General features: G+C 35.9%; 1 pseudogene; it reads right to left on the reverse strand.

The window, feature by feature from the left end:
* The window catches only part of LOC122708047, an 81,351-nt pseudogene that overhangs the window by 3,957 nt on the left and 52,011 nt on the right, over window positions 1-25,383 (reverse strand).

Here is a 25,383-nt window from a genome sequence, read left to right on the forward strand (position 1 = left end):
AGTTTGAGCATTCTTTGGCATTTCCTTTCTTTGGGAGTGGAATGAAAACTGACCTTTTCCAGTCCTGTGGCCACTGTTGAGTTTTCCAAATTCGTTGACATATTGAGTGCAGCACTTTCACAGCATCATCCTTTAGGATTTGAAAGGTTGTTGCTGAATGATAAGACGAGTTTTATTAAAGTATAAATGAGATAGAGAAAGCTTCTGACATAGGCATCAGAAGGGGGCAGAAAGAGTACCCCCCTGCTAGTCTTCAGCTGGATGTTATATAGTCACTCGCAGTCTGTTAATGAAAAGAAAAGAATGTCTTAAAATTCAGAATGGCACCAGGCCCTTCATCCATAAGTTGCATTTTGTGATAATTTTGGCACCAGATAATTCATCCCAGGCCATAAAACGATTGACCTGAATCTTGTAGAAGGGCAGATTACCACACAAATAGTTTCATTTACATAGATTAGGGGAACAATACCTGAGTATAACATACTGGTTTGTCAAGTAGTTTGAGCCATTTGGCAGAACTTAGAGTCTGGGGTAAATGCATAGCACATTAACATAGCTTTAAGATAAACATTTCCATAAGAAAAATGTATTGGTTAACTCAAGGTTTGAGAATAGTTAGCTTCAGGTGAAACCAGGTGTCATGGCAACACAGCATTTTAAGAGAAACCTCCTTTCAAATTTGTATAGAGAAGAAAAAAAAAATCGCTAATTTGTTTCCTCCTGCCGCTTAAGAGAGATAAAAATGTCTAACACTTGCAGCCTATTTCCTCCGTTTAGAGACTCCTGGCCTTCCTACCTGTTACCCTGTTAGATTTGAAATAGCTCAACTGGAATTCCATCACCTCGACTAACATTGTTGAAATAGTGCTATTCTTTTATCCACAACAGCAAAATTAGCTTTGACATTCGAAGATTAAATAAATTGTCTAAATTATGTGCTGCTACTGCTACTGCTAAGTCACTTCAGTCGTGTCTGACTCTGTGCGACCCCATTCCTGGAATTCTCCAGGCAAGAACACTGGAGTGGGTTGCCATTTCCTTCTCCAAAATTATGTGCTACTAAGTGGCATACCCAGGAATAGAATGCAGTGTGTCAGCCCCTGGAAGTTGAATCCTCTTGTTCTGGAAATATTTTTATTGGAATCTGTCATAGAAAGAAACTGGCTTATGAAAAAAGATATCATAGCCTCAGAATAGTGACAAGGATTTAGAGATTGTCTGTTTTGGTTCATTTCCTACATTACATCATTAGGAATCTGAAATGGAAACTGCAAGTAACTTGCTCAAAGATAAACAGATTTTTCCATTCATCTTTAATGTGATACATGTTAATTGAAATTCAAATATGTTCTAATGCCCTGAATACACATTGAAAGGTCTGTGTATGGAGGCAGCTACATTTTGACCTGACTGGTCTCTAAGAAATTTGTCCTCTCATTACAATGATGGGCTTAATTAGGGGCTTTTGTTCTCAATACCTGGTTTTGTCTTTATATGCCACAATAGCTGGCATGAGAAGAACTTGTAGAAGTGGATTGGTAAATGTTGTGGTTGATACAAGGGCAGAGAGGGATCTTACAATTTTTCCACAAACTCATATTAGCCTTGTACAACAAATGAGAGGGCACTGGGGAGGGCAAAAATATAGATATAATATAGATTATTACTACACTTTTGTCATAAAAGTGCAAAAAAGGAAAGAGTTAGGGGAAATCTGTCAATAGACTGAGGCTCAGGAAACCTTCCTTACCTGTAAGAAGAAGGTATAAATTGGGTTGAATTTCTAGAAAATATGTGAGTGGATTAGCCAATACTAATATTAATACTAATAACTCTATACTGGATAGCCAACAGTGAAAAGAAGAGACCAACTAAAGGATTCCAATAAGGTCCCTAATCTCCAGATATAATACCTCAAATATCCAGAATACAGTTGAAAATCACTCATCATACCAAAAGCCACGAAAACCCTAACAGAAAGAAAACAATCAACAGAAGACAACACTGAGATGTTGTCTAGAGTTTTTAAAACTGTTATCCAGTAATTTCAATCTCAGTGTTGTCTTCTGAGACAACATCTTCAGTCATGTCTGACTCTGTGCGACCCCATAGATGGCAGCCCACCAGGCTCCGCTGTCCCTGGGATTCTCCAGGCAAGAACACTGGAGTTGGCTGCCATTTCTTTCTCCAATGCATGAAAGTGAAAAGTGAAAGTGAAGTTGCTCAGACGTGTCTGACTCTTCCCGACCCCATGGACTGCAGCCCACCAGGCTCCTCTGCCCATGGGATAAAATTCAAATTGAAACTATAATACAATATCACCTACCATCAGTCAGAATGATTATCATAAAAAATCCACCAACAATATGCTGGAGAGGGTGTGGAGAGAAGGTAACCCTCTTACACTGTTGGTGGGAATGCAAATTGGTACAGTCACTACGGAGAACAGTATGCAGGTTCCCTAAAAAACTAAAAATAGACGTACTATGTGACCCTGCAATCCCACACCTGGGCATATATCTGGAGAAAAACATGGCCCCAAATGACATTTGTTCCCCAGTGTTCATTGCAGCACTGTTTACAACAGCCAAGACATGAAACATGGAATCAGTCAAAATGTCCATCAGCAGAGAAATGGATCAAGAGGATGTGAGATATATATATATATAGATAGATAGATAGATAGATAGATACATATAAATACACATATATAGGGATTCCCTGATAGCTCAGTTGATAAAGAATCTGCCTGCAGTGTAGGAGGCCCCAGTTCGATTTCTGGGTTGGGAAGATCTGCTGGAGAAGGAAAAAGCTACCCACTCCAGTGTTGTGGCCTAGAGAACTCCATGGACTGTATAGTTCATGGGGTCATATTGTCACCTTGCTTATTTAACTACTATGCAGAGTACATCATGAGAAATGTGTATCTTAATAACTAAAAATGTGTATCTTAATAACTAATATATATATATGTATATATATACATATATATATATGTATATATATAATGCAATATTAGTCAACCATTAAAAGAAGTGAAATAATGTCATTTGCAACAATATGGATGGACCTAGAAAGTGTTATACTGAGTGAAGTTAAGTCAAACAGAGAAAGAGAAAAATCATATGATATCCCTTATAAATGGAATCTTAAATGATATAAATGAACTTATTTACAGAACAGAAACACATTCATAGGCTTAGAGAAGGAACTTACGGTTGCTGGGATGAATGATGGGGGAAGGGATAGTTAGGGAGTTTGGGATGGACATGAACACATTGCTGTATTTGAAATGGATGACCATAAGGACCTACCGGATAGCCAGGGAACTCTGCTCAATGTAATGTGACAACCCGGGTGGGATGGGAGTTTGAAGGAGAATGGATATATGTATATACATGGCTGCGCCCCTTTGCTGTTCACCTGAAGCTGGCACGGCATTGTTAATTGGCTATACCCTAATACAAAATAAAAAAGTTAAAAAAGGTACATCAAAATCAAATTGCCAGAAATTTCAGGGAAAAAATCTCAATAACTCTTGATAGATGCCATGCTTTTTTTAGAAAAAGTGTTCAAACATCAGCATCAGTAGAGTTTTTACCCATGACCATAGAGCCAGGAGGAAGTGACAACAGCTTTCCAATGCTGGATGAAAAGAACCGGCAACTCCAAATTCTATAATGAGTGAACTATCCTTTAGGAACAAAAGGAGAAAGAAAGTCATTCCTGGGCAAAAGAAAACTGAGAGAATCTTTCTCCAGCAGACCTATACTTGAAGAATTTTTCAAATAGAAAGCAAAACAGAAAAAGGATTGAGATTTTAGGAAGAAAAAAAAAATGGAATTGATATTTTAAAAAAAATATGAGCAAATATAATGTCTATAATTTCCCTACTGATTTGATTAGATTATGATTGTGCAAAATTATCATTTGATATGGTGCTCTATGGATGTAGAGAGAATACTACAGATGTTTATGCTAAAATCTTGGGGAGAATAAATAAATGGAAATGGAAGTAAGCTTCCCACATTTCATCTGAAGTGGTAAAATGTCAGCAACAGTAGGGAGTGATAAGCTACCTTTGTGTATCTTAATAACTAATGCAACTACTAATAAAACCATGCAAAGTAACACAGATGTATCACAGTTAAATTATTTTATAATGTTCAGAAATTCACAGGGAGTACCAGAAAACAAAGTGGGATTGAGAAACAGAGGAAACACATATAAAACAACAGTAAAATGGCAGACATTATCACTAAAATAGTTAATAGTTACTTTAAATGTAAATGGTCCAAATAGATCAATTAAAAGACTGAAAATGGCAGGGTGGACACATAAACAAGTCTCAGCTGTATGCTGTGTACAAGAAGGTGACTTCAAACATGAAAACGTGTCAAGTGGAAGACTACAAAAAATACACACCAGGCAAAAGTTAACTTGAAAAACTAGAAGTGGCTAATGTATTTCTTGGTTGGATTCCCTCCCTTCCTGAACTCTAAACACTGAAGTGTCCCAGGACCAAGATTCAGACTACTTATATTTATGTGTACACTAATTCTCTGAATGAGTCCAGCTAGTTACATATTTTTAAATATCACCCATATGTGAAGATCTCCAATTTATGTCACATTCTGTGACCAGGTCCTGGCTGCCTATTCCATGTCTCAAAGCAGAATTTCTTGGGCTATGTTTAAAATGGATGGGCTCCAATTTCCTGGGCTCCAATTTCCAGCACTGGAAAACTGTTGTCACTTCCTCCTGGCTCTATGGTCATGGATGAACACTCTATTGATGTTGATGTTTGAGCACTTTTTCCAAAAAACGTATGGCATAATATCTATCAAAAGTCAAATGTACTTATACAAGTCAAACGTATCTTTAACATATTTATTCTTCAAGAAGTAACTGTCTTAATATTTGTGATAGGAAATGTTCCATGATGCCAACTGTACAAATCTTGCTAACTCTCTCATGTGAAGTGAAGTGAAGTGAAAGTTGCTCAGCCATGTCTGACTCTTTGTAACTGACATCCCCCCCCCCCCCCATGGACTATGCCTATTCCATCGAATTCTTCAGGCCAGAATACTGGAGTGGGTAGCCTTTCTCTTCTTCAGGGGGTCTTTCCAACCCAGGAATCAAACCCAGGTCTTCTGCATTGCAGGCAGATTCTTTACTGGCTGAGCCATAGAGGAAGCCAAAGAATACTGGACTGGGTAGCCTATCCCGTCTTTAGCAGATCTTCCCAACTCAGGAATGGAACCGGGGTCTCCTGCATTGCAGGAGGATTCTTTACCAACTGAGCTATCAGGGAAGTCCAACTCTTCCATAAAATAAATATCAAATAGTTATTCAGTTCACAATATAACTAGATTTTAAGCACCATCTTTAAACAAATTAATTAAAAAATAAAATTATTACAGAAAAGCTACTTCATCATGTATTTATAATAACAGATTTTTGTCCCTAATATGTATTCTAAATTGATTATAGGGATGGATAAGATAGTTTACCTTTGCACTGAGGTGGTTTTGCCCAAGCTCAATTTAAACATATCACATCTATCTCTCCCAAGAGGTCATAATTCCTGATGCATTCATAACATACTCTCTCACCACTCTGATATCTAGACTCCTGATTTTGTATAATATCACTTTCCACTTGAGATGAATTCACACAGGAAGCATCTGAATAGAAAAGAAAAAAAGTATTTCTAATATAATGATCATCATAAACAGCAAGGAGGAAATGGGATGATGTCAAATATATTCCATGGTCATTTAGATTCAATAGTTAATCTGTCATGAAAGACTGCTAGTTTCAATCAGTTTACATGTAAGATTAAGGGAAAGGAAATAAAGCAATGTTTTTCAGTATGAATTAAGTTTCTGTACATTAAATCTCTCCCTTATCCTTCACTAGAAATTTGATACACATTTTTTAGGTCAGCGAAAATAAGAGCTTTTCTAGAAATCTCTTAAGGATAGTAATGTAACAATTATAAATTATATAAATTCAATGTGAATTTATAAGCCGTAAGAAAAACATAATAAAAAGATCATTTGACATTATGATTTGGTTTACATTCATCCTGTTTAAGAGCTGTAACTTAGTACAGCCACTATGGAGAACAGTGTGGAGATTCCTTAAAAAACTGGAAATAGAATTGCCATGTGACCCAGCAATCCTACTGCTGGGCATACACACCGAGGAAACCAGAATTGAAAGAGACATGTGTACCGCAGTGTTCATCGCAGCACTGTTTACAATAGCCAGGACATGGAAGCAACTTGGAAGTCCATTGGCAGGTGAATGATAAGACAGCTGTGGTGGACATACACAGTGGAATATTACTCAGCCATTAAAAAGAATGCATTTGAATCAGTTCTAATGAGGTGGATGAAACTGGAGCCTATTATACAGAGTGAAGTAAGTCAGAAAGAAAGACACCAATACAGTATCAGTTCAGTTCAGTCGCTCAGTTATGTCCGACTCTGCGACCCCATGAACCGCAGCATGCCAGGCCTCCCTGTCCATCACCAACTCCCAGAGTCCACCCAAACCTGTGTTCATTGATGGCATCAGTGATGCCATCCAACCATCTCATCATCTGTCATCCCCTTCTCCTCCTGCCTCCAATCTTCCCCAGCATCAGGGTCTTTTCCAGTGAGTCAGCTCTTCACATCAGGTGGCCAAAGTTTTGGAGGTTCAGCTTCAACATCAGTCCTTTCAATGAACACCCAGGACTGATGTCCTTTAGGATGGACTGGTTGGATCTCCTTGCAGTCTAAGGGACTCTCCAGAATCTTCTCCAACACCACAGTTCAAAAGCATCAATTCTTCGGTGCTCAGCTTTCTTCATAGTCCAAGTCTCACATCCTCCACATGACCACTGGAAAAACCATAGCCTTGACTAGACGAACCTTTGTTGGCAAAGTAATGTCTCTGCTTTTTAATATGCTATCTAGGTTGGTCATAACTTTCCTTACAAGGAGTAAGCGTCTTTTAATTTCATGGCTACAATCACCATCTGCAGTGATTTTGGAGCCCAAAAAAATAAAGTTAGTCACTGTTTCCACTGTTTCCCCATCTATTTCCCATGAAGGGATGGGACTGGATGCCTTGATCTTAGTTTTCTGAATGTTGAGCTTTAAGCCAACTTTTTCACTCTCCTCTTTCACTTTCATCAAGAGGCTTTAGTTCTTCTTCACTTTCTGCCATAAGAGTGGTGTCATCTGCATATCTGAGGTTATTGATATTTCTCCTGGCAATACTAATGTGTATATATGGAATTTAGAAAGATGGTAACGATGACCCTACATGCAAGACAGTAAAAGAGACACAGATGTCTAGAACAATCTTTTGGACTCTGTGGGAGAAGGCGAGGGTGGGGTGATTTGAGAGAATAGCACTGAAACATGTATATTATCATATGTGAAACAGATCTCCAGTCCAGGTTCAATGCATGAGACAAGGTGCTCAGGGCTGGTGCACTGGGATAACCCTGAGGGATGGGATGGGGAGGGAGGTGAGAGGGGGGGTTCAGGATGGGGAACACATGTACACCCATGGCTGATTCATGTCAATATATGGCAAAAACCACCACAATATTGGAAAGTAGTTAGCATCCAATTAAATAAATTAATTAAAATTTAAAAAGAGCTGTAACTTTAGGCCTTTAGAAAAGTAAACACAGTAAGTACTCTTTCAGTTCAGTTCAGTTCAGTTCAGTCGCTCAGTCCTGTCCGACTCTTTGCGACCCCATGAATCGCAGCACGCCAGGCCTCCCTGTCCATCACAAACTCCCGGAGTTTACTCAAACTCGATTATGAATTAACATACTCTGAAGAATACCATAGTTGAAGAAAGAAGATGATTAACTAAAAGATCCAAACATAAATTATAGAAAAATAAGTGTAAATTTACAAAACTACTCTTTAATGATATTAATGAGCTTAGTGGCAAATGCTTAAGGACACCCTAGTGAGTGATGTGTAATTCTTCAGTGATATTAACAGCATGTAAGGTACAAGAGGCTATTGCCATGGCTTCTAGACTGAAATGTGCACAGAATCCCTTGCTAATCATTAAAATAGTGTCAGAATTGCAGTCCCAGTGGTTTTGATTCATCAGATCTCAGTGAACCTGTGAATCTGCTTGCATATCCAACAGTTTACAGAATATGCTGGGATTACTGTGCCTGGACCGTGTACTGGGCTATAGAATTATTGGGCTATAGACGGACCGCTGAGTACACAATTCCATCCTTTTTTATGTGTGCGAGCATGCTCAGATGCTCAGTCATGTCTGACTCTTTGCGACCTCATGAACTCTAGCCCACTAGGCTCCTCTATTCATGGAATTCTCTAGGCAACAATACTGGAGTTGGTTGTCATTTCCTCCTCCAGGGGACCTTCCCGACCCAGGGATCAAACCATGTCTCAGACACTGTCAGGCAGATTCTTTACGACTAGTGCCACCTGGGAAACTCCCATCCCTTTTTATGCTCAGGCATAAACCTTCTTTGACCTGGCTTAAGAATAATCTATGTCTTTCTAATGATTGTGGAGGCAATTCTCCTCACTGTGTTTCTTAATACATTTTAATACATAAATTTTAAAATTTTACCTAAGTACCTTTGCATGCTGGGCTTCCTGTCCATTTTCTCTTAATACACTGTAAAATATTGAATCCATCCAACTGATAATATGGTCAACATTTAAAAGCCACTTGTTCTCCTGACCTACATGATTTCTTCTCTCAACCTATGAGGACTGCATCATCAAAGCTGGGCAGGTTAACACAATCTGTATCTGAAAGAAAAAGAATATGTATTTGTTTAATACATCTTTAAAAATCCATGGCTGATTCACGTCAATGTATGGCAAAAACCACTACAATATTGTAAAGTAACTAGCCTCCAACTAATAAAAATAAATGGAAAAAAATCAATAAAAAGAAAAAAAATACATAGTGGTCAATAATTATATTCCAGAAAAAATAGGTACATATCAAACCAATGAATATTGTATAACATTTTTCTTATAACTTAGATGTCAAAAATCTTGACTCAGTCACATTGATTGTCTCTATATTCATCAAAATTATTAAAAAGGAATGGTGATGTTCTAAGAGAGAGGAATGCATACTTCTCACATTTAAATTATTTTTCCCATTTGCAAGTCACCTACATTATGAATGTGTTTTTATTTCTTGCTTCTATCAAAATCTGTTACATTGAACTCTGTTAAATATCTTATAAAATTGCATATTATAAAGAAATGATTGATAAATTAATAGCAAATGGAGTAGTGATAAGACTGATGAGCAGAGGTCAGCCATGATAAAGGAACAGAGACAAGAAATCTGAGAATGTATATCAGAGGATGTCCAAACTACATCCAAGATGATGTGAAAGTGAAATAATTTAAGCTTGTGTTACCAAAATTTTATTATTTAGCTTGTTAAGATGAGACAATTTGAGACAATCAAACTTTCACTATTACTAGAGTTGTTAATTCTCTACCAGAATTCAGAACTTTCCATAGATACCTTGTTAGATTCTGGAATTATTGGTTAGTTTCATATTTATACCATTTATGCTCTGAATTAAAGATATTTGTCAGCCTTAGAATAGAATGAAAAACACTATACTTATGCATTCTGGTGAACAGAATCATTTTCCTCTTAAATGTCCTATAGATGGATGTGAGTCCCTCTATCCCAAACCCCTCATCACTGTTTTAAGTAACTTCTCCATATCTGTAACTGTCTCTCTAATGAGATATAGCACCATTCTAAATATAAGCTGGAAGTCCACTAGGGAGTCCTAGGAATACATGAAAGAATGATTTCATGTTTCACTAACTCTGAAACTTACTTTGATGAACTGCTCATCATATTTGGTAGTTTTATTTGAAAATAATGAGTGATTATACTATAACATCTAGAAAATCAGAGAGAAGTAAAAGAATATGTCCTAAAATTACCATTCTGATGCTGGTCCAACCATCCCCTTGAGCACAAACTTGAAACTAACAGCACTGATACATAAAAGAGATTATCAGTGCTTCTCTAATCAATCATGAGTATTAAAAAAACATGTTAGGACTTCATTACCTTAGGAAAAGTACTATATATTGTAAGAAATTAAAGGGACATTGTAGGAAGAACATAAGAAATTTTTCAGAAAAAAACTTGGTGGCCATGCAAATACTGCAAATTCTATGAATAGGTAGGACTGTGAATATGTTTACCTATATGAATAGTTAGTTTAATTTTATTACACATGCAGTGCTAATATTACCAAAAAAATTTGCAGATTGAAAACGGATTCTATATGGAACCAATTAAATTAACACAAATGATTAATTGGAATATGCAAAAATCAATTAAGTGCATAAATATAGAAATTACATATTAAAACCTAAAAGTGTTAGTCACTCAGTCATGTTCAACTCTTTGCGACTCAATAGACTATAGCCCACCAGGCTCCTCTGTCCATGTAATTTGCCAGGCAAGAATACTAGAGTGGGTTGCCATGTCCTACTCCAGGGGATCTTCTTGACCCAGGGATTGAACCCAGGTCTCCCACATTGCAGGCAGATTCTTTACTGTTTGAGCTACCTGGGTACATTAATTCCTAAATAACTTATAAATAAATAAGTGATTTGATATATTTAGAAATCTAAAGGAACCTGTCTCATGACTTTGACTGCAATTGATTAGTTTCAATGAATGATACTGAATATAGAAATTTGGTTTGCATACTGTCCTCACCTATACACTGAGGGGAAGAGCTCCACTTTCCCATATAGCATGTTATTCCATCTTCTTCAGATATCCTGAAGCCTTCTTCACAAATAGAACTTAACTTGGTGCCGTGTGCATACAGCCTGGGTTCATGTCATGTGTTTCTCTCCTTTCTTCTGCAGAGCTAGATGATTTAATGGTTCCACGGTCTATTTGAGGTGGTTGAAAACATGGATTTTTTTTCTACATGAAGAACAGAGATCAAAGGGTGAAGTATAAATATAATGTTTAAATTAAAATAAAATAAGTTGAACAAGTTAAAGAGTTTTAAGACTGACAAATAATTGAAACTTGCAATTCATTTGTCTCCATAAATACTCTTGTACTATCCACTTGTTCAGTATGCTCCTGCATTCTTTTTTAAATGAATTTTTTTAATTGAAATGTTGGATGTATAACAGTATGTTAACTTCACATGTGCTACAAAATCATTTGACTTTTCCATACATTATAAAATGACTACCAGTATCTAGTAACAATCTGTCCCTATACAAAGTTATTACAATATTATTAACCATATTCTGTATGCTGTATATTATATCCCCATGGCTTCTTTATTGCATAACTGGAGTTTGTACCTCTAAATCCTCTGCATCTATTTTGCCAACTCCCACCTCCCTTCTTGCAACAACCCATTAGTTCTGCACCTGTGTGAGCCTGTGTTCCTTTAATTTTGTTTGTTTTATTTTTATCTTTCACATACAAGTGACAACATGTGGTATCTGTCTTTTTCTACCTGACTTACTTCACTTAGCATAATACACACTGGACCCATTCATGTTGTTCCAAATGGAAATATTTCCTATTCTATGGCTTAGTAACAGTTCATTTTTTTGTGTGTGTTTATCCATTCATCTATCAATGGGCTGTTGGGTTGCTTCCTATCCTTACCTATTGCATGTAATGCTGCAATGAACACTGAAGTGCTTATATCTTTTTGGATTAGAGTTTTTGGTTCCTTTGAAAAATGCCCAGAAGTGGAATTGATAGATTATATGGCAGTTCTACTTTTAACTTTTTAAGTAAACTCCATACTCCTTTCCACAGTGGCTCTATCAATTGATAATTCCACCAACAGTGCACAAAGACTCCCTTTTTGCCACATTTAGCCAATGATTGCTACTGTTTTTTTGATATTAGTCATTGTGACAAGTGTGAAGGGACATCTCACTACAGCTTTAATATACATTGACCTGAAGATTAATGATGTTGAGCATCTTTTCATGGGTCTGTTGGCCGTCTCTATGTCTTCTTGGAAAAATAATCTATTTAGGTCTTCTGGACACTTTTTTTTTTTTTTTTTAGTTGAGTTGGTTTATTTATTTATTTTTTTTCTGATGTTGAGGTGCATGAATTCTTTGTATAGTTTGAATATTAATTGGATATATCCTTTGCAAAATATCTTCTCCCATTCAGTAGGCTGCCGTTTTCATTTTATTGATAATTTTCTGTGCTATGGGAAAGCGTTTTAGTTTGATGTACTCCCATTTGCTAACTTTTACTTTTGCTTCCCTTGTCTGAGGAGACAGATCCCCTCCAGATCAGTTCAGTTCAGTCACTCAGTCGTGTCCAACTCTTTGCAACCCCATGGACTGCAGCATGCCAGTCTTCCCTGTCCATCACCAACTCCCGGAGCTTGCTCAAACTCATGTCCATCGAATCGATGATGCCATCCAACTATTTCATCCTCTGTTGTCCCCTTCTCCTCCCTCCTTCAATATTCCCCAGCATCAGGGTCTTTTCAAATGAATCAGTTCTTCACATCAGGTGGCTAAAGTATTGAAGTTTCAGCTTCAGCATCAATCCCTACAATGAATAATCAGGACAGATTTCCTTTAGCATTGAGTGGTTGGATCGCATTGAAGTCCAAGGGACTCTCAAGAGTCTTGAACACCACCATTCAAAAGCATCAGTTCTTCAGCGCTCAGCTTTCCGATAGTCCAACTCTCACATCCATACATGACTACTGGAAAAACCATAGCTTTGATTAGACAGATCTTTGTTGGCAAAGTAATGTTCTCTGCTTTTTAATATACTGTCTAGGTTGGTCATAGCTTTTCTTCCAAGGAGCAAGAGTCTTTTAAATTCATGGCTGCAGTCACCATCTGTAGTGATTTCAGAGCCCCCCCAAAATTAAATCTCTCACTGTTTCCATTGTTTCCCCATCTATTTGCCATGAAGTGATGGGACTGGATGCCGTGATCTTAGTTTTCTGAATGTTGAGTTAAGCCAACTTTTTCACTCTCCTCTTTCACTTTCATCAAGAGGCCCTTTAGTTCTTCTTTGCTTTAAAACTGATGTCAAAGAGCATATTGCCTATGACTTATTCTAGTTTTATGGATTCAAGAGTTACAATTAAGTCTTTAATTCATTTTGTTTATTTTTGTATATTGTGTGAGAAAGTTAGCCAAGATTGATTCTTTTGAATGTAACTCTCCAGTTTTCCAAACACCAGTTATTAAAGAGGCAATCACTTTCCCACTATATTCTTGCCTCCTTTGTCATAGATTAATTGGCCATATAAGAGTGAGCATATTTCTGAGCTCTCTATTCTGTTCCATAGATATATATGCTTGTTTTTGTGCCAGTGTCATACTATTTTAATTATCACAGCTTTGTAATGGAGTTTGAAGCCAAGGAGTCTGATTTCTCCAGTTCCATTTTTCTTTTTCAAGATTGCTTTGGCTATTCTGGGTCTTTTGTGCTTCTGTACAAATTGCAAATTTTTTTCTTCTAATTCTGTGAAAAATGCCATTGGTAATTTAAGACGGATTGTGTTGTCTGTAGATTGCCTTGGGTGGCAAGGTTATTTTGACTATACTGATTCTTCAAATTCATGAAGATGATTTCTTTCCATTTGTTTCATCATCTTCAGTTTTTTTCATCAATATCTTATAGTTTTCAGAGTACAAGTCTTTTACCTCCTTGGTTAGATTTGTTATTAGCTATTTTATTCTTTTGATGCAGTTGTAAATGGGGTTGCTTTCTTGATTTCCTTTTCTAAAAATTTGATGTTCAAGAATAGAAATGTGACATATTTCTGTATATTAATTTTTATCCTTCAAATTTAATGAATTCATTTACTAGTTCTAATAGCTTTTGATGGTTTTTTTTATGTACAGTATTATGATATCTACAAATAGTGACAGTTTTACTTTTTTCTTTCTAATTTGAATTCCTTTAATTTATTTTCTTGTGTGATTGCTGTGTCTAGGACTTCCAACACCATGTTGAATAAAAGTGGAGAGATTGGGCATCCTCATCTTTTCCCTGGTTTTTAGGAAATGCCCCTCAGCTTTTCACTGTTTAATGTGATGTTGGCTGGATGTTTCTCATGTGTGGCCTTTATTATGTTTAGGTATGTTTCCCCACTACCCACTACATGGAGAGCTTTAACATAAACAGATATTGAATTTTGTCAAAAGTTTTGCTTGCATCTATTGAGATATTTGTATTATTTTTATGCTTCAGTTTGTTGGTATATATCACATTGATTCACTGATATTGAAACATACTTGAATCCCTGAGAAAAGTCACAGTTGCTCATGGTGTGTAATCCTCTCAATGTATTGTTAAATTTGGTTTGCTAATATTTGATTGAAGATTTTTATACCTAAGTTCATAAATGATACGGACTGTAATTTTCTTTTTATGTAATGTCTTTGGTTTTGGCATTAGGATGATACTAACCTTGCAGAATAAGTTCAGAAGTGTCCTTCTTCTTCAATTTCTTTTGGGAATATTTTGAGAAGAATAAGTGTTAACTCTTTTGTAAATGGCAGAATTCACCTGTGAATCTGTTTGGTTATGGATTTTTGTTTCTTGGGTTTTCAAATTACTAATTCAATTTTAATATCAGTAATCAGTCTGTTTATATTTTCTATTTTTTTCCTGATTTAGTTTTGAGAAATTGCGTATTTCAAGGAATTTATCAATTTCTTCTTGGTTGTCCATTTTATTTGTGTGTAATTTTCACAGTAATCTCATAATTCTCTATATTTCTGTGGCATCAGTTGTAACCTTTCCCCATTTGTTTCTAATTTTATTGATTCAAACCCTCTTCTTTTTCTTGATGAATCTTTCTAAAGGTTTAGCAACTGTGTTTATCTTTTCAAATGATTAGCTCTTGGTTTCATTGATATTTTCTATTTTTTTAGTCTCTCATTCATTTTTCTTCTGATCTTTATTGTTCTTTCCTTCTACAAACTTTGGGTTGTGTTTATATTTCTCATTCTAGTTTCTTTAGATTTATATTAGATTGCTTATTTGAGATTTTTCTTCTTTTCTGAGGTAGGCCTGTATCACTATAAGTTTCCCTCTTAGAATTGCTTTTGTTGAGTCTCATATATATTGGATCATTTAAGTTCCATTTTCATTTGTTTGCAGGTATTTTTTATATCCTCTTTGATTTTTTCAGTGACCGCTTGGTTGTTTTGTAACATATTGTTTAACTTCTAGCTCTTTGTACTTCTGTCGGTTTTTTTTTTTTTTTCTTTCTTTTTTTTTCCTGATAGTTGATTTTTAGTCTTGTACGTTTGTACAACAAAAGACTTGTTATGATTTCAGTGTTCTAATAACTCTGCATTTCTGTTCCCCACCTCATATTTTATATCCTTCTGTTTTGTGTTTTTACTAACTACTTATTGTGGATACAGATAATGTTACTGTTTTTATTTTTTAATCTTCCCACTAGCACCTACTACCTTTACTATAGTTTGCCTTTACCAGTAAACTTCTTTCTTTTGTAATTTTCTTATGTCTAGTTGCAGTCTTTTCTTTTCATCTTAGAAAATACCTTTCATATCTCTTGTAAAGTGAGTTTAATGCTGCTGAACACATTATTTGCAGATTTCTAAAACTGTTGACCTATCTTATGATAGTCTTGCTAGATATGGTAGTTTTGGTTGTAATTTTTTTTTTCCTTTCATCATTTTGTGTATGTTCTGTCAGTCCCTTGCGGCCTGCAAAATTTCTGCAGAAAATGCTGATGGTCTTATGAGTCTCATTGTATGTAACTAGTGGCTTTTCTCTTGATGCTTTTAAGATTCTCTATTTTTATTTTTTTCTATTTAAATTACAATGTGTTTTGGTTAGATCTGTTTTGGTTCATTTTATTTGGGAACCTGATTTCCAGGCCTGGAAGTCTGTTTTTTTCTCTAGGTTAGAAAGTTTCAGCTATTATTTCTTCAAATAAGACTCTGTCTCTCTCCATTTGGGACTCCTATAATGAGAATTTTGGTGCGTTTGCTGTTTCCCAAATGAGCTCCATTTTGTTTAGTGTTATTTTTTGAGATTTCATCTTGTTCCTTCTTTTGGAATGTATTTCTTTGTCTCCTCATTTTACCTAATTCTCTATGTTTTTTTTCTAAGCATTAGGTATGTTCCTGAGCTTGGAGACGTGGTCTTATGTAGGACAAGTCTTTGGGGCCCTGCAGCATGCTCCCCTCTGTAGGATCTGCACAGAAGATCTAAATGCTATAGGGATATCCTTCTGTTGCAGCAAGGCCAACTACTGTGGGGACACTGGTAGGCAGGGCTAGCACCCCAACCTGGTCGGCTGTCAGACTGCATTATGCAGTGCCTGCAGCCTACTATTTGGCAGGATGAGGTCCTGGGAAAGCTGGCTGCAGGGCCCAAAGGTACCTGGGCTGGTGCTGTCATGCCCAGGAGCAGGATGAGATCCAAGTGTAGCAGCTGGGGCCCAGCGGGGCCAGGGATTGGCACTGTCATACTTGTGGGTTGGTAAGAGTCTGGTGCTAGTAACCTACAAGGAGAACTCCAAAGTGGCACTTGGCAATGGCATTTTCATAGTAAAATGAGCTTTCAAAATGGCTGGCACCAACATCTATGTCCCCAAAATTGCCCCCCACCCCCAACTCTCTAGGAGGTTCACAAAGACCAGCCAGTCAGTCTAACCCAGGCTTCTTTCCAATTACTGCCTCTGCCTTGGGACATGGAGCATGAGAGATTTTTGTGTGCCTGTTAAGAACAGAATCTCTGTTTCCTATAACCCTCTGGCTTTCCTGTATACAAGCTACACTGTACTTCTGTGTCAGATATTCTGTGGACTCATCTTTCAGGTCAATGACTCCCATACTAAGGAGACAAATTGGTGCTTTATTCTTGCCCTTTTGATCATTAAGAAAAAAAATAATATGCATAAGTGTAAATTTTACCTGGTATTTACATAGTAGGCCCCAAATTTTGTCCCTATTTACTTCACACTAGAAGTAAAAGAATGTTCATTAATTTATATATTTAAACGGTGATTTATTGTTTCAAGGTAAAGAGACCTTCATCTTGCTGATCCATACAAAGCTTCAGTTCAGTTCAGTCGCTCAGTCATGTCCGACTCTTTGAGACCCCATGGACCACAGCATGCCAGGCCTCCCTGTACTGGAGGAGGACAACTCCTGGAGTTTACCCAAACTCATGTCCATTGAGTTGGTGATGCCATCCAACCATCTCATCCTCGGTCGTCCCATTCTCCTCCCACCCTCAATCTCTCCCAGCATCAGGGTCTTTTCCAATGAGTCAGTTCTATGCATCAGGTGGCCAAAGTATTGGAGTTTCAGCTTCAACATCAGTCCTTCCAATGAAACCCAAGACTGATCTCTTTTAGGATGGACTGGTTGGATCTCCCTGCAGTCCAAGGGACTCTCAAGAGTCTTCTCCAACACCACAGTTCAAAAGCACCAATTCTTTGGCGCTCAGTTTTCTTTCTAGTCAAACTCTCACATCCATACATGACTACTGGAAAAACCATAGCCTTGACTAGACGGACTTTTGTTGGCTAAGAAATGTCTCTGCTTTTCAAGATGCTGTCTAGGTTGGTCATAACCTTCCTTCCAAGGAGTGAGCGTCTTTTAATTTCATGGCTGCAATCACCATCTGCAGTGATTTTGGAGCCCAGAAAAATAAATTCAGCCACTGTTTCCCCATCTATTTCCCATGAATTGATGGGACCAGATGCCATGATCTTAGTTTTCTGAATGTTGAGTTTTAAGCCAACTTTTTCACTCTCCTCTTTCACTTTCTTTTTTTTCTTTTTTTTTTAATTTAATTTAATTTTATTTTATTTTTTTATTAGTTGGAGGCTAATTACTTCACAACATTTCAGTGGGTTTTGTCATACATTGATATGAATCAGCCATAGATTTACACTTATTCCCCATCCCGATCCCCCCTCCCACCTCCCTCTCCACCCGATTCCTCTGGGTCTTCCCAGTGCACCAGGCCCGAGCACTTGTCTCATGCATCCCACCTGGGCTGGTGATCTGTTTCACCATAGATAGTACACATGCTGTTCTTTTGAAATATCCCACCCTCACATTCTCCCACAGAGTTCAAAAGTCTGTTCTGTATTTCTGTGTCTCTTTTTCTGTTTTGCATATAGGGTTATCGTTACCATCTTTCTAAATTCCATATATATGTGTTAGTATGCTGTAATGTTCTTTATCTTTCTGGCTTACTTCACTCTGTGTAAGGGGCTCCAGTTTCATCCATCTCATTAGGACTGGTTCAAATGAATTCTTTTTGACGGCTGAGTAATATTCCATGGTGTATATGTACCACAGCTTCCTTAGCCATTCATCTGCTGATGGGCATCTAGGTTGCTTCCATGTCCTGGCTATTATAAACAGTGCTGCGATGAACATTGTGGTGCACGTGTCTCTTTCAGATCTGGTTTCCTCAGTGTGTATGCCCAGAAGTGGGATTGCTGGGTCATATGGCAGTTCTATTTCCAGTTTTTTAAGAAATCTCCACACTGTTTTCCATAGCGGCTGTACTAGCTTGCATTCCCACCAACAGTGTAAGAGGGTTCCTCTTTCACTTTCATCAAGATGCTCTTTAGTTCTTCTTCAGTTTCTGCCATAAGGGTGGTATCATCTGCATATCTGAGGTTATTGATATTTCTCCTGGCAATCTTGTTTCCAGCTTGTACAAAGCTTAGAGGAGTATAAATCTTATTTAAAAGAATGTTATAAAGCAAGTTATGTATTGTTGACCAATACAGTGTAGGATTGACTGCCATCTACCATCCTTGCACACAATTTCTTCTGCATCTTGAATTGGTAATTTTCTTCACAGAGAATAGGTATTTTTTCTCCATCCTGATATTTAATTGTAGTTATCACATCTCAAGTATTGGAAATATGAAGTGGAGGTGAATGTTGTTGTATTTGTGCTCCTATTAAAGTTTGATTAAAAATCCTAAGTTAAAATATTAAAGGAATAATTGTCAATAAAAAAGCACTAATAATATAACATAAATAATAGAACAATAATAATATTTATATATATCATATTCTTAAGCTTATTTAGCACCCTAATATATCATATTTGGTTTATAGTGTCACGGTCTTCCTTGTATATTCTTCCTTTTATTCTTCCTTTGGTCCATTTTGTGTAATATGTGTAAAACTGATTTTAATTATTTCTAATCATTAGGATGTTCTGAGTGAACTTCTCACTCAATTACAGGCACTAAGTAAAAACTGATATCAGGGTGTTTAAAAAAACAAAACAAAACAGGTATCTATGATCAGATATATTGGTATTGGGTTAAAACCCTCACAAGATTTTCTATCAGTGGGAGCTGATTATCTAAAGGGGAAACTACACTTAGTTAATAATCAATTAATTGGATTCAGATTCTTGACAAAGGTAAGGACTAGATTTGTTCACTGGTACTGCTCACAGAGTGTACTGTTTACAGTTTAGAACGCCCATGGTGTTACAGTTTACTAACTTGCCTACACTGCTAAGGGATATATACATTGATGAATGCACCTGCTTTAACAGATTAGCGATCCTGACTTTAGTTATGTGACCAGCAGGGTATAAATGATCCTTCAGTGGACTGTGGGCTTCACAGATGGCACTAGTGGTAATGAACCCTCCTGCTAATGCAGAAGACACAAGAGTTGCAGGTTCAACCCTTGGGTAGGGAAGATCCCATAAAGAGGAAAATGGCAACCCACTCCTGTGTTCTTGTCTAAAAAATTCCATGGACAGAGGAGCATGGTGGGCTGTACAATCAATGGGGTGACAAAGAGTCAGACAAAACTGAGCAACTGAACACACACACATATATGAGTGTTTTTCATGTTATAAACAATATTTTTCTTATTTATCTTTTAAATATCTTGCAATATTTTTTCAGTGTATTCTCAAGGATTTATTTTCTTCTATGTCTGATGTTTACCCATTTTTGTCTAAATAATCTTAGTTTGTACTTCCTTTTAAGTCTTTCCAGAAGCTGAACTATCCACTAAATTTCCTTAAAAGCTGAGTTATTATGCAGATAAGTTATTTATGTTCTTATCTTTTTAAAAATAATAGTTGGTGCTTTAGTCATTTTTTCTTACATGTTCTTTGGGTTATATTCTTTTCTAGATTCTAGACTGTAATGCCTATTTCTTTTAGTTTACTATATTTTTATAGCATGGTCTAAAGCTATAAACATCATTGTTTTTTTCTGTATGCCATTGATTTCAATGTGTAATGCTATTATTGCCATTTTCTTTTTCTGTTAGTAAATAATTGAAAAGAAATTTTTTTGGCTTCCCCAGATTTGTGAGATGAGTGAATAAGCTTGTAGCTAGCCTGCTTTTATTATTTTATTTTTGCCTCTAATTTAGAGAGAATGATTTTAGAAGATTAATTACTTCAAATATCAGGAGAATTTATTACATAATAGCAATCCATTGTTTTAAGTTAACTGTATTATTATAAGGCAATGTAGACTTCAAGACAAGGAATATTAAAAATTATAAAGAAATAGTTTATACCTATAAAAAGATTAATTCACAAGGATGAGCATTCATAGAAGTATACATATCCAAAAATAAATGAAGCAAAAATGGATAGAACTAAAGGAAGAAATAGACAAATTCACAATCCTGGTTAATCATACTGAGAGCTGTCCTACTTTGATTGATAGAAAAATTATAAAAATATTTAAAGACATAGATAAATTTGAAGACCATATGAACCTCTTTAACCTGGTCCAGCAGTTGGAGTATACATATGCTTTTATCTAAAAAATGGAACTATCACAAAGATAGAAAGTATGCTGTGCAATAACAAAACATGAAAAAAGGCAAAATATTGAAATTTTACAGAGTGTTCTGTGACAACAGAATTAGATCAGAAACAAGAAGGAATTATTTCTGCGAACACCTACTATACTCATTAAATTGGATACAAGAATTATGTGTAGTAAGTTATATAAAAATCATACTGCATCAAAGCTGTTTAAAAGAGAGCAAATGATTTTACATAGATTTAAATAGAAAAAAGTGGATGTAAAGTTTTTTGAGATACAGCTAAAGAGTACTTAAGGAAAAATATAATTTTAAAGGTTATATTTTTAAAAGAATTGTTTAAATGCATGTGCTAATTTTCTGTCTTAAGATATGAGACAGTAATATTAAAAAAAAAAACAAGTAATTTTAAGGAAGGAAATAATAAGTCCACAGAATAGAAAATATTGTATACCATCTACCAGTGTAAGGAATAGGACAAAGATTTTTATAGTCATTACTTTCTTCAACAGTTTACTTAAAGTCCTGACCCATGTAATAAAAGTTAAAATCAAAGTAAAAATGAATTGGCAGAATAAAAATCTTTTATTTACAATGATATAATTGCCACAAGAAAGACTGTTAACAGATCCACAAAACAATTCCTAAGATGAATAAGGCAATATAGTAGAGAGTATAAAATCTATATACAAAAATCAAGTGCATTTCTTCACATTTGCATGGAAAACAGAAAATGTAACATTGAAGAACTGTATTTGTAATGTTATAAATAAAATATGAATAATTTTTAGAAGTGTAATTTTCTATATTTAAGACATTTCTAGGAAAACAGGAATAGAAACAAATGATTGAAGAGATACATCATGCTTATGGATCGAACACTCGATATGGTTAACATGTCAATTCTCACTAACTTGTCTTTCCTTATACAATACCATCCCTTTAACTATATAAACAGATATTTTATAGAAATTAATAAGCTTTCCTTAACATTTCCATGTTACTGAAAAGACCTGAGTAACTAAAACTAAAACTAAATCTTGAATAAGAACACAACTGAAAATGTGCAGCATACTCCAAGACTTACTACAAAACTGTGGTTATCAAGGCAAAGTGGTTAGGAGTAAGAAGAGATAAATGGATAAATGGACTAAATAGAGAACCAGAAATAAATCAACATTTCCATAGTGAGTTGATTTTCATTTCAAAGTCTATTCCATTCACGTTGTTAGAACTGACTACCCATAATTTAAAAAATAACATTAACTCCCACTTATTAAAAAATTAATATAAGGTAGATAGATTCCATAAATAGATATTTTAAAACTATAAATCTTCTAGAAGAAAATATAGTACACATGCATTTTACGACATGTAAATGTGACTTGCTTCCTTTAAAAAAGAACTGTACTCTACTACAAAGCCACAGTCATCAAGACAGTATGGTACTGGCACAAAGACAGAAATATAGATCAATGGAACAGAATAGAAAGCCCAGAGATAAATCCATGAACCTATGGACACCTTATCTTTGACAAAGGAGGCAAGGATATACAATGGAAAAGAGACAACCTCTTTAACAAGTGGTGCTGGGAAAACTGGTCAACCACTTGTAAAAGAATGAAACTAGAACACTTTCTAACACCATACACAAAAATAAACTCAAAATGGATTAAAGATCTAAATGTAAGACCAGAAACTATAAAACTCCTAGAGGAGAACATAGGCAAAACACTCTTTGACATAAATCACAGCAAGATCCTCTATGACCCACCTCCCAGAATATTGGAAATAAAAGCAAAAATAAACAAATGGGACCTAATGAAACTTAAAAGCTTTTGCACTACAAAGGAAACTATAAGCAAGGTGAAAAGACAGCCCTCAGATTGGGAGAAAATAATAGCAAATGAAGAAACAGACAAAGGATTAATCTCAAAAATATACAAGCAACTCCTGAAGCTCAATTTCAGAAAAATAAATGACCCAATCAAAAAATGGGCCAAAGAACTAAACAGACATTTCTCCAAAGAAGACATACAGATGGCTAACAAACACATGAAAAGATGCTCAACATCACTCATTATTAGAGAAATGCAAATCAAAACCACAATGAGGTACCATTACACGCCAGTCAGGATGGCTGCTATCCAAAAGTCTACAAGCAATAAATGCTTGAGAGGGTGTGGAGAAAAGGGAACCCTCTTACACTGTTGGTGGGAATGCAAACTAGTACAGCCGCTATGGAGAACAGTGTGGATATTTCTTAAAAAACTGGAAATAGAACTGCCATATGACCCAGCAATCCCACTTCTGGGCATACACACTGAGGAAACCAGATCTGAAAGAGACACGTGCACCACAATGTTCATCGCAGCACTGTTTATAATAACCAGGACATGGAAGCAACCTAGATGCCCATCAGCAGATGAATGGCTAAGGAAGCTGTGGTACATATACACCATGGAATATTACTCAGCCGTTAAAAAGAATTCATTTGAACCAGTCCTAATGAGATGGATGAAACTGGAGCCCCTTACACAGAGTGAAGTAAGCCAGAAAGATAAAGAACATTACAGCATACTAACACATATATATGGAATTTAGAAAGATGGTAACGATAACCCTATATGCAAAACAGAAAAAGAGACACAGAAATACAGAACAGACTATTGAACTCTGTGGGAGAATGTGAGGGTGGGATATTTCAAAAGAACAGCATGTGTACTATCTATGGTGAAACAGATCACCAGCCCAGGTGGGATGCATGAGACAAGTGCTCGGGCCTGGTGCACTGGGAAGACCCAGAGGAATCGGGTGGAGAGGGAGGTGGGAGGGGGGATCGGGATGGGGAATAAGTGTAAATCTATGGCTGATTCATATCAATGTATGACAAAACCCACTGAAATGTTGTGAAGTAATTAGCCTCCAACTAATAAAAAATTTAAAAAAAATAAAAAAAAATAAAATAAAATAAAAAAGAACTGTAAACATGTTGAATGGTACATAGTAGATTTCTTTTTGTATTGAAATCAAGCTACTTTCTCTATTTCTTAGGGTTGTAGAAATTGATAAAAGTATTGAAAATAGTGAGTCAAGGTATCCTACAGTTGCAGAAGAGAAATACATATATGAAAAGTGGAAAACTGGAATGAACCCTGTGCTATTCAGTTGGAATTGGTGGTGTCAGTGCAACTCAGAATTTTTTAGACAGCTATAAATAAGTAGATGTCTAGATAGATAGAAGCATAGGAATATAGATGCATAGATAAATGTATAATAGTTTCCAGCATAGGCACAATTGTGTGTAATATGTCAAATAAGAAACATTGATTTTCCTATAGTAATGAGCATACCTACTGCCCAGATGTTAATTTAAAGCCACCAAATTTCTGGATGGTTCGTTACATAATTGACTAGCGCATATGATGCAGTTAATATTTAGAGACAGTGTTTTGGAGTTTCTAAATTATCTTCCAACTTGATAAATAACTAGATGTCTTTAAAAGACACAAAAACACTACTTGTAAAAGTTAGAAAGAAATAGATGAATTTTTGTAAATATTATAAGCAAGAGCTGACCTCTGCAGGTTGCTTCAGGGTCCCATCTTCCATTTATACAGATTGAATGTTTGTGTTTTCTTCGACATCTGTACCTTATTTTGGTATTATGATCAAATTCATCTCATCTGACAGGCTTGCCTCATGTACACTTAATCTTAATGATTTACACTTCTGAAGTTCATCTGTTGCTATAAAAGGAAAATAGTCACTTGAAAGGACTAACCAAAGCATCTACTGCTACAAAAAGTAACTATGGAGTAAAGAGTATGATTAAATTAGAATGTTTGTCTATAAAGTCCACCAACCAAGTTTTTCCTGATCATAATGCATGAAATGGGATATTATGTATGAACATAAGTACTGCAATCAGTCTGTGAAGTTTCAAAAAAAGTACACATTATAAAGATATTGTGCACTGTGGGGCTGAAAAAGCATCAGAGATTCACTTTTGGAATGATCTACACAGTAAATAGTCATCATCTGACCAAATTGGGTCCTATACTTGATTCTGTGCAAATGATCACATTCATTTGTTTTTTGATCTTAAGCAGTTCTGCATTATGTTTAATTCAATCTTAAAACATTAAAAATGATTATCTATAGAAATAAAATATATCAAGTTTCTTATTTAAATGTATTTTTTCAAGAAAGAAGATGTAATTAATAAGAAAAATACCTATATTGTATATTTTATTGAATGTATTTAAGCAGGTCTTTTGCATGATTCCCAAAAAAACATTCAGGCTTGAAATGAGAAACTAGGGCTTAAAGTTGTCACCTTTCTCCAGTATATACTCTGAGACTTGGTGAGAAACTGTTTTTCACTCCAGGTTATCCTATAACCTGGGTTTCCCAGGTGGCTTAGATGTTAAAGAATCTGCCTGCAATGCGGGATACCCAGGTTTGATCCCTGGGTTAGGAAGATCCTCTGGAGAAGTGAATGGCAACCCACTCCAGT

The sequence above is a fragment of the Cervus elaphus genome, chromosome 14 (assembly GCF_910594005.1).
Source record: "Cervus elaphus chromosome 14, mCerEla1.1, whole genome shotgun sequence".
Taxonomy (NCBI): domain Eukaryota; kingdom Metazoa; phylum Chordata; class Mammalia; order Artiodactyla; family Cervidae; genus Cervus; species Cervus elaphus.